This window comes from Schistocerca americana, chromosome 11, assembly GCF_021461395.2.
Source record: "Schistocerca americana isolate TAMUIC-IGC-003095 chromosome 11, iqSchAmer2.1, whole genome shotgun sequence".
Classification (NCBI taxonomy): domain Eukaryota; kingdom Metazoa; phylum Arthropoda; class Insecta; order Orthoptera; family Acrididae; genus Schistocerca; species Schistocerca americana.
Window position 1 is genome coordinate 129,004,305 of NC_060129.1, and position 11,940 is coordinate 129,016,244.

General features: G+C 39.2%; 1 long non-coding RNA gene across 1 annotated transcript; it reads left to right on the forward strand.

Annotated features, from left to right (window-relative positions):
* Positions 1–9,584: 9,584 nt before the first annotated feature.
* On the forward strand, positions 9,585–10,432 carry LOC124553712. The gene is made up of 3 exons (XR_006968118.1): positions 9,585–9,852; positions 10,055–10,196; positions 10,319–10,432. It is a non-coding gene; the product is annotated as an uncharacterized LOC124553712 (long non-coding RNA).
* Positions 10,433–11,940: the final 1,508 nt, after the last annotated feature.

An 11,940-nucleotide genomic window follows, 5' to 3' on the forward strand; every position in this document is an offset into this window, starting at 1 on the left:
CATGGCCTCAACAAATTCATTGTTTTAGTATGTAGACTACTCCATAATTTCATTGTAAGATGTGCATATTAACACTTTGACTGTACAGTATAACATTTTGTATTGCAGTTTTGGGCAACCTGTTTTTCCAGTTGGAAAGGAAGTTGCTTACAAAATGCTTGTTTTAGTGTGCACTCCTCTCATTCTTAGTTGTATGGGTAGCCACATTTTATGTTTAGTGCATCATTAGGAAGCTTTTAATCATCATTAGGGACTCTACAGTTCCATGGTGAAAAGCTAAACACACTATGTAACATTACTGACCTGGTTATATTGCTGGTATTCTTTTATACTGCTAAACTTTTGAAGTATCATTATCTGAAAGTGGTTGAAGATGTAGTCTAGTTCAGTGATGGGCATGATATCATTGATTTAAACTTGTCATTACTTCACATTTCTTAGTGCCAAAACACACAATGATGAAGATTAACTTTTTGTATAACTATTTTTATAGTTCAAATAGACCAAGTCAGCTACTACAATTGATGAACTCTAAACAGTGATGGGTTCTTTCCATGGCAAAGTCGTCATCCTAGTCTACAAAAAAGTAAACCTTCAGAAAATAGCATTTGAAAGAACTAAGTCACTGAAACTTTACTAACACTTTAACACAGAGAAGTTATGTGGATGACTACAGACAGATTTTTCAAACAAGTTCATTAAATAATCACACTGAGTGACTGTAACAGTAAGATCTGCTCATATTAGTGACTTTGACATTGAAATGTGGAGTACATATGGATTTTTACATTGAGATATTAAGATGAAAATAGCTAATCGTGACTCTGCCATGGAGAAGTTACTGTAACAATTACTAGAACCTAAATTCCTATTGCTATATTAAGAGAACATTTCTGAAATTAGTGGCAATGACAATATTGGGAAGCAACTAATAATTTGGTTTATCTGAAAAGTTTGGTGGATTATTTTACTCATATCATGCACACTGCCGTGGGAATTTACCAAGCCTCTTGTAAATATAACAGGATAGTAGTTTCCTCCATTTCTTAATTGTCAAATTACTCTGATAACCAAAGCTATTTTCTAGTTCAGAAAAATTACAGCAAGAAAATTATAACTACATCTATGATTTAATAAACATACTTAAAGGTCCAAATAATAATATTATTTTCTGGGTGTGGAAATTTAATTATGAATGACATTTTAGTTAATTAATTTTCACAAATAATAAAATGTTTACTGATAGAGTGAAATGAGGGCTTTCAAATAATTGATGTCATTCTGGAAATAAACAATTGTTAGCTCACAATATGTTCTTGAGCATATGGCTTCTGAATAAAGCAAATTACAGATTTCTCTTAAAAGAACACATACAATGTTTACATTAGCAGACCTCAGTTAAACTGACAGATAATGAATTTTACTGAAACATCACTTAAATAGCAATTTTGGTGCTTTATGTAAATGTGGTACATCTACAACCAACAGAATATAAAAAAAGAAGTAAGAAAGTTATCTAAGGAGTAGATTTATAGCAAATGCAGTTACTCCAACTTTCCAAGTTTCAAGTTCCTCATCTCTACAATGGAAGTATGTATTATACTGTCCCAACCTAAAGAAAGTGAGTCTACAGTTCTCAAATCCAAAATGGTGCATGCATGTCAATAAGTGTTTCTGAAGTTACTGTTGATTGCTTTAGCACTGCAGATAAATCTAGCTACATTATGAAAACCTACCAAATTTGGGATAGCTTTAACCCAGCACACAGCTGCAAGATCATGAAGGGAACATGGCATTAAAGAAAATGCTGTAAAATAATAATAGAGTACTTGTGTACGTAGTACACAGAGCTACAAAAGCAAACTTAAGTGTGTGGCATAAAAGGGCAGTCAAATACGAAAAAGATGGAAAATTGTAAGTAAACTACTCATTAATACTGAAGTACTTGCCATAGTTGTTAACACATTTATTCCACTGTAATTGCCTTACAATGGTCAATGCCTTTGTGGAAAAATGTTGCCAGACACACACCTCTTTATCTGAAGCAAAGGGACAGCCATGAATGCCTTTCTTCAGCACTTTAAAAATATGGAAATCACATGGAGAGAGATTGGGACTTTATTGAGAATATGTGTTTCCCAGCAAAACTTCTACAACCTACTCTATACAGTCTTGGCAGGCATTTTACTGGCAGGTTGCTTAAACTATGATGCAGAGTTTTGTCTGGGAAGCTTTCACACAACCTCCATACAGTCCCAATGTTTCCTTATGTGATTTCCATATTTTTGGAGCCCTAAAGAAACATTCTTGGTCATTCGTTTGGTTCACACCAAGAGTTCGTACAACACCGCAAACATTTTTCCATGAAGCGATTGACCATCTAGTCTCACAGGGGCATAAATGTATTCACAGCTATGGTGATCACTTTTGAAATACTTAACAGTTAACTTACTTTTTTCTATCAATCTTGTTTTATGGAGCTTTCCTCTTCGTGTATTCTTTCTGAAGTTTTGCATCAGTGTAACCTAATACATTACAACAAAAAAAGATGAATGTGACAGGGTTCAGATCCCATACAGAGCCAATCACAAAACATTTTCATTTCATTCATCACTTTCAAATTATTGTTTAATTCTGGTATGTTAACGCAATGCTAAATCTATAGTGGCAGATCCATGATTAGGTTGGGATTTCCTAATTAACGCATAGTAAGATAGAATTTTGCATGTGGGCAGTGCAAACCTTCCCCTCTGACTCCAACCCCTCCCATCCCCCTCACCCCCTCCACCACAAAAAAATTCATAAGACCTATTTTGTTTATCAGTTTCTTTGAGTGGCAATGGCAGTGTGCGTAAACACAAACACACATACCTGACCTCAGCGTCTGGCTGCCAAGGCCAGAATGTGAGCAGCAGTGCAAGACGCTCAAACTCTTGCCTTGGCAGCCAGAGACTGTGGCCGAGTCTCCGCATGTTGTGTTTGTGTGTTGTGTTATGTGCTGTTTAAATCTAATGAAGACCTGTTTAGCCAAAAGCTGTGTTTGACAGTCTTTTTGTTGTGCCTATCTGCGAATCAGCGACTCCACTATATGGTGGGTAGCAACTATCCTTTTCATAAAACTGTCAAACATATATCTTCATTTTTCATTGCTGTGACAAGACGAAGCAATCCAGGTACAGTTACTGGCATCACTATACTAAACCAAAAAACTGCTTTGGTTGTTATAACCAGTGCTCGATTTGTAATGGTATGCCATACTGATACGTCCGACAAGTCACTGTACTGGTACCTCTTCTTTTTTATAAATCAATCACTGGTCATAACTGTTACTACTTCTACTTGTTTTATTCGAGATCATGTCACATTCAGAAGGTCAAACCAAACTGAACATATCTAGAAGGAACTGTTGTAAATAAGTGTTCATTTTCGTAGCCCATTATGTACTCTCACAGACTGATCAATCTGAAGTTACAAGCAGAGGAGAGGTGATGCGTGGAATGAATCAAAGAAAAAGAACTGAACACATGCCATATAAGAAGCTGTGTATCACTGGCCGAATGTGCTACAATTAGCTCATTATACCTTATTTTAAACATATACACAGTGAATCTTTGATGAGGCTCAAGTTGCACTCCGGCACAAATTTTCACATGTCACTAATATACCTAATACAGATGATGTCTAATAGTTCACAGTAAGCAAACAAATTTTGAATAATTGAATATATTATAACAACATTCCATGCAGAACCAATCACAACACAGATTCTTGATTCTGTAATTACTTTCTGTGGGTGGGGATGGGAGCAGGGAATGTGAACAACACATGTATAAGATGGGAGAATACAACATACGTAAAAGACATACCGGTAACTCCTTTTGCAATAAACAAATTTATTTTACTGCTGTTGTTTTTAACATGTCATACTAAAAAATCACATTCACTGCAACAGTAACTCCAACACAAGAGATACACGTGTCATCCATGTCAATAAACATTTTATGACATGGGTTTTCACAGTGGAATGTAAACCATTTCATTTTCTTAAAGTGTATCCATGATACTACTACAGACAGTGATATAACATTATTAATATATTACCAGACACATTAATTTGACACAGATGGTAAAATAAAAATAATGATCTTGGGTACTGGCTGTTGCCTATCCCTAGTAACCATCCCAGAAAATATAGGGTGGTGGCAGAGAACGTTTGTTTGTGCAATCCTGTAGTCACTCTGTTGTGGTACTGGATTTGCAATGTGTTTCTGAAAATACATAAAAGATATATTGAATGAATTATTGCATATTTTAAGATAGAACCTGGCAGTAATGGAAAGAACAAACGTACGTAGAATAACATCATTAGATGTCAAATTAGAATAACATCAATAAATGTCAAATAAGAAAAGAATTATGTATGTACTGATCAGCAATATGAATTTTGTATGTAGAATACACCACTCTGTGGCCAATTAGGTCCAAATCATTTTCATAAAACTCCCACATTTAACTACATATTAAGTTGTTAAATGGTGGCACATTTAATCAGCTAATCTGATCATGTATTGCATGCACATGGCAACTGGACAGCTGAAGATAGTGATGCTACGGATTTACTGACACTCATTATATAGGTACGTGTTCAAGGCATTAAGCATTCTAGTATCACCTTCACATTATATACATTTACTAACATTTCTTGACAAAAATAAACCATCACAATTTCAAAAGAATAGAAATTTATTCTACTCATTCATCATATTCTGTACATCCCACCAAGAAGGTGAAAAAGAATAGAAATTTCTTCTACTCTACCGCCAAGGAGGTGAACCTACAGGGAGTAAGTGAAGGTAAACATTAACAAAAGACAACCAAACATTGCTTAAGCTGTACACTATATTAACAAGAAAATATCACAATACTGCTTAATGCTAGTTCTTTTTATGCCAGTTAAATGTGTTCTAGTGAATTAGAAGGAAAGCTGCTGCTACTTCAGTTACATTAGGTACCTTCAGGATGTCTTATAAGAAGCTTGATATTTAGTTCATTAATCAAGTATTTTTTAGAAAAAAACAGTAACCTACATATGTAATTACATAGGACAGTTTACAACACACTACCTGCCATCCATCTAAAGAAGGAATGAAATCCTTGCACTAAGATAATCAATGGAAGGAGTCACTACTGATGTATTTTATAAATTTCCTTTGAATTTCCTAAGATAACTAATTTCTTGTTGTATGTTAGATGGGAGCTTCTCAAATATCTTCATACCATAATACATAACTTTGTTAAATCTTAGTTAAGGATGCAAAGTTTACACAAAAGTTATATTTCTGTCTTGTATTGATAGTGCAGATCAAATTTCAGCATGAACTGATTTTTTCACAACCACACTATGCCTTGATTAAAGTAACTGTGATTGTGGCAGTGACTAAGAGTCAGCCAACTGCTGTTCTTTCTTGACACCTATGCGCCCACTATAATGACTGATTTTTAGGCACCACACAGCTTTCTCAGCTGCAGTACAATGCACAGGAAGGCGAGAGCCAACTGTTGTTCTATCCACCATCCCCACTGATGTACTTCCCATTGCTGCTGACAATGACAACAATAAAAGTAATCTGAATGTAAGTTTTGCTCTATTTGCATTGCATGTGCAGCTCTTGCTCATTCCATGTGGAATGATGTAAATAAAGAATGACCCTTCATCACCATAGCTGTCTGCCAGCCATGAGGTTATTTTAATCAAAATTTAGAAGAAAACATAACAATTGTTTATCACTAAGTCTGCCAAAGATTCACAAAAGCGTTCAACAATAACCACAAAAGTTTTCTTATATAATTCACTAATATAATCTGAGAGGGAACGACAGGAGCGTCCGATCCCACGCGTCGGCTTTGACCCGTGACGTACGGGTGTTGTCGTGTGTGACGTCATGACGGCGTGGAGTTTGCCTTGTGAGTGTTGTGGTTTGTTGTGCTCTCTTGTGGTGTGTTCAGGGTTTTCGTTTGTGTGCTGTAATGGGTTCAGTTTGGTTTTGCTCATTATCCAGAATTGTTCAAGTGTCGGCTGTGTTTGTAGTGGAACTCGTTTTAGTGAGTGTGAAGCTTAATTTGGTGTTGTTCATTGTAGATCGTGTGGTAATTTTAGTAAAATTAATCGGTTGTTGTTTTTTTGTTCAGGAATGGATATGACGGATGCGACTACAACAGTAGTAAGTTGCATACAACACAGCTGTGAAAATAAATCTGCCGTTTATAACGTTCACGAGTACAACACTACACGTGCAGCTTTAGTACATACAGTCCAAATAGATCCTATACATTTATAATCTATGGGAAAATACGATATTCTAGCCACAATCATTTTAACCGATCAGCCTGTTTGCATCCCAGAATCCGAATGTACATTACATTTCCTGTTTTCTCTCCATCAACTTTGTGTTCCGCTTTTCGTCTCTTAGAACTCACAATACCACAATTTTTTTTTTTTTTTTTTTTTTTTTTTTTTTTTTTTTTCCTTTATTGAATTTCAATTCCCCCCGAAGGGGGCGGGCTGGCAGCAGCTTAGGACGCCGCTCTGCAGCCTACAGGTTTTCTGACAAAGAGCAGGAGAATAAATAATAATAAAAAGCAGGCGATAAAATCGGGGACTCATTGAGTAACAAGGTGAAAAGAAAATGGGGAAATGAAAACAAACAACAGAGGGATGATGAAGCGAATAAAAATACATACGGAGCAGACAGGGGAAACAATAGACAATTAAAAAAACACGGCGACAGTCTGGATTCTGTTCGCAAAGTATATAAAACGCACACCCAGCGACAGCATGGTTTCTGTTCGCAACACAACACTGAATAGTCACTAGAACACAGCACGAAAAAGTCGGCAAAGGTGACACCACAGTCGAGAGCAGGTGGGGGGAAACTGAACAGGAGATGGGAAAACAAAAAGGGGGGGAAAGGAGAGTAAAAGCGAAGGGGGGGGGGAACCGGGAAAGGAGCTGATGGAGGATGAGGACCCATAAGAGGGGTGGGGGGCAGACGCGACAGGGAGGGGGGGTAGGCAGAGGAGGGGAATACAAAAGGACTGGGGGGGAGAAGGGAGGTAGGGAGAGGTGTAGTGGGGAGGAAACAGGACGGAAGGGGGGGGGAAGAGGGAGCCCAGGGAAAGGACAGAGGAAAGGATGGGGAGGGAGGATCAGAGTTGATAGGAAGGATAAATGGAGGGAGAGAGGGCATCATCCGGGAGGGGGAGTTGACGGAAGCCACCTTGGGAAAGGAGATGGAGGGTGTAGAGATGGAGGGTAGGGGGGACACAACGGTGAAGACGGGGCAGGGGGCGAGGATGGGAGAGGAGAGGAGCAACCAGGGGGTGAGGGGGTTCAAGACGGCGGGAGGTGTAGAGGAAGCGGATATGTTCGAGGAAGAGGAGCAGATGGGGGAAAGGAATGAGATCATAGAGGAGCCGCGTGGGGGATGGGAGGCGGATACGGAAGGCGAGGCGGAGTGCATGACGCTCAAGGATCTGGAGGGACTGATAGAATTTGGGGGGGGGGCAGATATCCAGGCAGGACTGGCATAACAGAGGATGGGACGGATTAAGGATTTGTAGGTGTGGAGGATGGTAGAGGGGTGCAACCCCCATGTCCGGCCAGAGAGGAGTTTGAGGAGGCGGAGGCGGTTGTGGGCTTTGGATTGGATGGATCGGAGATGAGGGATCCAGGTGAGGTGACGGTCAATGGTGAGGCCAAGGTAGGTGAGGGTGGGGGTGAGACGGACAGGACGTGCGCAGACAGTAAGGGAGAAATCCAGGAGCCGGAAAGAGCGAGTGGTACGACCTACGATGATTGCCTGGGTCTTGGAAGGATTGAGTTTCAGGAGCCATTGGTTACACCATGCAGCAAAAAGGTCAAAGTGAGTCTGGAGAAGGCGTTGGGACCGTTGGAGGGTAGGAGCGAGGGCGAGGAATGCGGTGTCATCAGCATATTGCAAGAGGTGCACTGGAGGGGGGGGTTGGGGCATATCTGCTGTGTACAGGAGGTAGAGGAGAGGGGAGAGGACAGAGCCCTGGGGCACACCGGCAGAGGGGTAGAAGGTGCGGGAATTGGCATGATGGATGGTAACGTAGGAGGGGCGGCGGGAGAGGAAGGAGGCCACCAGACGGATGTAGTTGATAGGAAGGGCGTAGGTTTGGAGTTTAAACAGGAGACCAGGATGCCAGACACGGTCGTAGGCCTTTTCAAGGTCAAGTGAGACAAAAATGGCGGAGCGACGGGAGTTAAGCTGGAGGGAGAGGAGATGAGTGAGGCGGAGGAGTTGGTCATCAGCAGAGAAGGAAGGTCGAAAGCCACATTGGGTGTTTGGGAGGAGGTGGTTTTGGTGGAGGTGGAGATGGATGCGCCGGGAAAGGATGGATTCCAAGAGCTTGCTGAACACCGATGTGAGACAGATAGGACGATAGGAAGAGGCATCAGATGGAGGCTTATAGGGTTTGGAGAACATCAGGATACGGGAGGTTTTCCACAGGTCGGGATAAATACCACAAAGCCCATTACTAACTAGAATCTACTTGCCTACATTTCCAAAGCTGAGCGCCGGTGACGAAAGAAAAGCTTACTGTCATTTCAATACTGGAGCGAGGGAAGGCGAAAGTACGCTTGGAATTTCATACAAAAAACTAAACTATCATGCAATCATTAAATCGATGAAAGTTACAGATAGGGCGGACAAGGAAGATAAACACGAAAATAAAAGTAAGGTGGGTGCTTTACTGTAAACTCGATATAGGTTTAAAACTAAGTTTCCGACTTCTTCGAAAGTCGAAGTTTGGAAATACTACCAGTCTACTCGATTTGACCCTTAGCTTGAGGAGTTGCTTGTTGGGAATTACTGGGGGAGACAGGGATATATACAAATACGTCAAGCCCCATAACGCACTAACAAACCATATTGCAGTTGATAATATAATTGTTGGAACGTATATATTTCACGTATAGTAATTAACTGAAGACATACCGATACACAATTTGTGCAGATTATATACGGACGGAATATACCATCTGTACCTTACAAAAATTGACCACAATTGAGTAAAGATAAGTATTCCAGATTACAGCAACTAGCATAAAGTTGCCATATGTAAATAATACCTTACCAAGAAATTTTGTTCGTATGAAATATATTCTTCATAGACAAACCAAGGGCAAGGGTGGTTATTGCTATTTTATTAGCAGTATAGAAATAAATACTTGATATAACTACGAAATTGTTTCTTACTCTCAATATTTTCCTGCTGAACTTGTAAAGTAAAATCAGCAGCGCTTGAATACTTCCGTGTTGCTGGGCGCTGCCAACAGATGTCAGTGCGAGACGCCACCTCAGAAAATATGGCTATCATTTTAGCTCCGTCTGCAATTCGTGACTGACCGAAAAACGAGTCGCATTGGAGCAACTACACCTAAAAACAAAGCTTACGCACACAATTCTGTGGGAGCTGTGACGTTGGCGTTCTGCGATTGAGCAGTGCTATCTGTGGTAGAAGCGGTGTTTCATGTTTGGAAGCGTGGTCATTGCATGGGTTTGTTTTCATAGCAGTGACTGAAAGCTGGGCTTTGTTTTCGTAACATTTGTGGCGGAAATCTTGTTCTCACTGCCATATGCGATTCGGATTGTTATTGAGCATCTGCTCAAAATGCCACACAAGTGCTGTATGCCCTATTGTAGGGGAAACTACGACAACGGTTTAAAAGTTAGCGTCTTTTCATTCCCGTCTGATGAAGCATTAAGATTGAAACGGATCGCTGCAGTTCATAGGAATGACTGGGAACCCAGTAAACAGTTCGTTGTAAGTATCTGTAATTTAACTTTATTTCTATATTGTTACTCTTTAATACTGTTATGTTACAGAACTGAAAATTCAAATCAATAGCCTATCTATAACGAAGCATTATACTTTTAAGCTCACTTTATGCAGTCCTCAGTTAGATTTCATTTGTCGGTTTACATTCTGCCTTTACGTTAACAGTAAAATATATGCTTCTTTTCAGATATGTGAACTGCATTTCACTGCAGACGACATTGAGAAAATTACCAGTGCTTACGACCCAAAACTGGCAAACTCTTTACAGTTTACAGCACCTTTGGACCGTCCACGTTTAAAGAAACGTTCGTGAAAATTGATCGTAAAGGGTACTTGTAATCAGTTTTCAGATTAATGTACAGGTTCCTTAATTTTCTTACGATATTGTTAAATATCTAAGATTATGAAACATTGCTATACGAATCTCATGTTTATCTCTCTCTATTTGCAGATGCTGTACCATCAAAGTTGCCAGGATGACCTACGTCTTTATCTTCAAAACAAGCACCAGCTCGAGAAGATTCAGAGAGTCGCGAATGTTTGAAGTACCAAGCACTTGAGAAAGTCATTGAGCAGAGTGTGGGATCACACAAAAAATGATGGAGAAGAGTTCATTTGCTAGTTTAGAAGATTTTAAATCAAAATTATCTGATTGTGAAAAGCACAGTGACTAGGTCACGGTAACCAAATCAAATAATTTGTGTCTTGTTTTAAAGGATGCTCCTTATCTAAGTGTTGTGTGTCATGTTGTTATAAATAGTGATTTAGTGTTAAGTGCATTTGTGAAGGAAGCTCAGCTAAATTGTGCTGGTAAGATTAAATTACCAAACCAAGTAAGTGATACTGGTGCAGTTAGTAATATTTTGAAAGAGTTGTATGTGATGTTTCATATAAATGAGGCTCCATTTGAGGCAAGTTTGTCTTGCATTGAAGACATTTTGGAAAACTTGTAAGAAAAATTACCATAAAGTGAGCATAAAATTAAATTTTTGGAGGAACAAGTTTCATTTCCAAGATTTAATAGTCCAACAGAGATTAGGTACGGGAGTGTTTCAATGATTTTATGGTCATTAGCTTATTCTATCAGGCCACATGCATATAGGTTTTTGACGAGTGCTCGTAATTTTTCCATTTCAAGTCCCAGTACTTTGTCAAAACTTTGCAGTAAACTTCCAACTAACCCAATCATTGAGCTTCAGAGTGAGCAGTTTCTCAGTTACATACCACAAAAAGTTGGTGCTTTATCTGTGAATGATAAAACTGTCCTGTTGATGGATGAGATTTATTTAAAGTCACAACTTGACTATAAAGGTGGCAGTGTTGTAGGTGGTGCTTTTAACACAGATGTGGTTTTGTGTGCAACTTGTGCTTATGTTTTTATGATCCAGAGTATGGATTCAGTGTACAAAGATGTGGTGCATATTCTCCCAGTTCACACAATTCAATTAAACTAGAAGCAGTGGGATTTCAGGTAATAGGAGTAGTAGCTGACAATAATGCTATTAATAAGAAAGCTATTTCGTACTTTTCTTCCCCCCCCCCCCCCCCCCTCCCTCCTAGTGTACAGATAAAATATGTTCATCCTGAGCAGACTTCTGCAGACCGCCCACTTTACTATTTTGTGGATACTGTACACATTTTAAAATGTAAACGGAACAACTGGGGTAATGAAAAGGACCAAAATATATGCTTTCCTTCTTTTAGTGATAGCTTGAAGGTAGGTCTTGCTTCTGTTAAAGCACTGAAGGGACTATATTTACTAGAAAAAGTTGAACTGTTGCAGTATGGCAGCACTTTAACACTTAAGTCACTATATCCAGATTCTTTTGAACGGCAAAAATGTGAAATTAGCATTGCGTATTTTTAATAACACGACAGTTGTTGCAATGCAACAACTAGGTGCAAGAAAGAATTTGAAAACTGGGAGAGTATTGCCACATTTGTAAAAATAATAAGTCAGTGGTTTGATATTAAATGTTGAAACGCTGCTGAAGGGTAAAAGGCTAAGAAATGTTTACCAAGAACAGATTACTCTCAATTCAAAACATATTCATGACTTTTTGAGAAACTTTC